The sequence below is a fragment of the Leptonychotes weddellii genome, chromosome X, assembly GCF_054177405.1.
Source record: "Leptonychotes weddellii isolate Sample4059 chromosome X, ASM5417740v2, whole genome shotgun sequence".
Classification (NCBI taxonomy): Eukaryota; Metazoa; Chordata; class Mammalia; order Carnivora; family Phocidae; genus Leptonychotes; species Leptonychotes weddellii.
In genome coordinates this window covers 77,808,009-77,811,353 of record NC_138385.1, presented here as the reverse complement: position 1 = coordinate 77,811,353, position 3,345 = coordinate 77,808,009, and the positions used below count along the sequence as shown (strand labels likewise).

General features: G+C 38.7%; 1 pseudogene; it reads right to left on the bottom strand.

Annotated features, from left to right (window-relative positions):
* Positions 1–2,933: 2,933 nt before the first annotated feature.
* Positions 2,934–3,345, bottom strand: part of LOC102730986 (large ribosomal subunit protein eL6-like) — a 23,215-nt pseudogene continuing 22,803 nt past the window's right edge.

The window sequence follows — 3,345 nt, the reverse complement described above, 5'->3', positions numbered from 1 at the left end:
ACCCATGGACTTACTTGAGGGATGATTGGCAGAGGTGAAATGTTAGTGGCAGCTGTACCTAATAATTGAATGCGGAAGAAATGTAACAAATTCAACCAGGAGAGTACTTACAGCCTCAGATTCTCTCTGATATTTGGGCCATTAGGATTGCGCTCAGAAGACATACAATAGGGAAGAATTACTTTTCTTAGTAGAAAATTGATCTCTTCCTTCTTCCTTCAAATGATTTCATCTCGGTCACTGTGACACAAGCTCTTCTGCCAAAAGTAGCTTTTTGTGTATTGGAATTTTCTAATGGTTTGTTTCCTGCCCAGCCAGTCTCCTCTTCATCACTCCATTGCCCTGATCCCTCTTCTGTCCTACTTCCCTTTTCCCTTCACTTCCTCCCTTATTTCACAGTCCCTTCCTTCCCCCTCACTCTTCAAGGACTACATTAGCTATCTCCCTATTACATGGATCACCCCCCCACACACACTTTTTTGGTAATCTCTGCTCAGTTAGTTTTCTTTGTCATTGCTTTGTGATTGCTCTGTGCATGATAGGACATTTCTTATTTCAGAGAACTGCTATCATTTTAACTGGGCTTTACATCTTTTTTGTTTTATAGAACCCTTCTGAAGAATACACCTATTTTGGGTATGTGTGATGGCTACGCTTTCCCTGTTTAGTAGAAGTAAAAGGTACATAGATTTGGCAGGCAGACTTTGGTGTAGATTCTGATTTTTCCATTTTGTAACCTTAGTCAAGTTACTTATGTATTCTTTATTCAGGTTCCTTACTATAAGTGAGGATAATAATAGCTGCCTCCAGAGAATGTTGTGATTAAATAAGATGAACTATTTGTTAACACTTCAATTTGAAAACTTTAATTTTCTTCTCTCTTTCTACTCCATCTTCCATTTATTTTTCTGATACTTGAAAGGATTTTCAAACTAGGTCAAGGTACCAAATGACCCACTCAGTTCAAGTCCAAATGCACACAGTTCCAAATTTCCTTCTCCATAGTTTCATTTTTTTCTTTTTTTCAACCGAAGGAACATTTCTTAAGAGGACAGGCCTTACTCCAAGAGGTTTCAGTTTTCTTATTTTCTTGAACTTATTTCATTTAAATACTGAGTAATTTCTCCCAATTTTATTCTATTATCAAGCAGTGTAAAGGACAATAATGATAGGGAAAATCATATAACAGAGTAGTAAAGGTTAACAAGAACAGGAAGTGGGGCACCTGGGTGGCTCATTTGGTTGAGTGTCTGACTCTTGGTTTCGGCTCAGGTCATGATCTTGGGCTCCATGCTCAGTGGGGAGTCTGCTTGAGATTCTCTCCTTCTCCCTCTCTCTCTGCCCCTCTCCCCACTTTCATTTTCTCTCTCTCTCTCAAATAAATAAATTAAAAAAAATAAGAACAAGAAGTATAACATGAGCTGCTCTTGTTTACTACAAATATTATTCTTGTGGAATTTTAGAGTCCAAAAGCATCACTGAAATCCATTCTCTGCATTAGTTTAATACATCATTTTGACTAAATGTTGATTCCCCAGATTAATCGCTTCTCAGCCTGGCAATACTTTATGAAATACCTGTCCCCTTCTCGAATTCATACAGGAATCTTGATACTTTTTTTCAGATTAAAATGTCCTGTGAGGGCTGAGTGTGTTGGAGTTGTGAAGCATGAAGTGAATTCCTGTGGAATCCATTCAAGGAGATTTTCGTGTTTTGTCTTCATTTGTTCCATGACTATTTATTAAATTTCTGAAGCAGAAATAACATGAATAAGACAGGCTCTATCCACCCAAAATCCACAGTTGGGTAGGAAAGAAAGATTTGCAAACCACCACAGACTCAATTTAGTTGTTGCTGCTCCTTTTTGATATGTAAACCCTTCAGATCTCTGTTTAGTCTCAAGCATATCATCTGTTATGGCAGCCACATTTAGTTTGCTTCCTAGAAACCATTGCCAATTCCTTTCTTCTCTGGCCCTCCTCCACTTAAAAAGCCTGAGTCTGAAAAAGCCTGAGACTCACTTTCCTATTCTCCCTTGTCAATGAAATATAAGGGAAATTTTTCTGGGGCTCATGAAAAGTCCGTATCTTCTGACAAAACGAACAAGGTACATGAGGAGAAAGTCCGTTTTGGTTTCATTTCTATCACATCCCACATTCAAATGTTTTCTTTTTATTGTGATGCTTGGAACTGGGAAAGCTGTCTTGCAGTCATGAAGCAACCAGCCAATGGACCAAATTCCATATACTAAGTATGGTCAAGCATAACAGTAGAAAGAGCCTAGATATTTGGTGACATGGGTAAGCCACCAAACCAACTTGATGCTGCTCTACCTTAAGTAGTTTGTATCACTGTAGTTTTTTATTGTTGTTGTTGATTTTGTCATTGCTGATATTGCTGTTACTTGCTGCCCAAAGCATTCCTCATTGATCAATCTGGAAAGAGTTACTTATGCCATTAACATTGCAGCCTTAATAATCTTAATTTGTCAGACCTTGAAAGGCCTGGACAGAATAGGTGCATTTTGATTGTGATTAGGGGGTAGAATATGAAAGGGTCAAAATAAAAATTGATCACCACGGTGAAGGAAGGTTATTGGGCACTAGGGAAGAAATAGTACCTTAAGAACAAAGAGAAGAAAAAACAAAGAAGGAATGCAGAGTATACATTTTGCCCTTATAATTGAACCTGGAGCAGTGCTGAGTACAACATTAAAAAGGAATGATTTCACTCACGTGGAATTAAAGGAACAAAACAAATGAACAAAGAATACAAAAGAGATGAATAAACAAACCCCAGACTCATAAATACAGAGAACAAACTGGTGGTTGCAGGGGGTGGGGGATAGGTGTAAAATAGGTGAAGGGGATTAAGATACTTATCTTTTTTTTTAAACAATGGATCAATTACTAATTAGGTTCTTTGTAAGAATTTTAGAGCACCAGTTTGTGAGGGTAAACTCCATTTGTGAGAGAAAACACAGAGCAAGCTAGCCCTGGAACTGAAGAACAGCTTTGATTTTTGGTAGGATTTGTGAGTCCACAGATTTCTGATTAACCTTGCACTTCTCCATAATCTCTTATTTCTCTTTCTCTCTGTCAAAGATCTCACTTTCCTGGTGTCTGGGTTTATACATCATCATCTTCTTGAAGTGAGAAGCATCAGTGAGAAGTTTGGGGATTTTCACACCCCTGATATAATTTTGGCGGAGGTGGCAATGACAAATTTGTGTTGTGTTCCACACAGAGGAACTCGATTGAGGGCCAGAGGTCTGGTCACAAGTAGCAAACCACTGCTCAGCTGCTTCAGGAAGACCGCCCTCTTGCCTCTGTGGTGCCCAGTGAG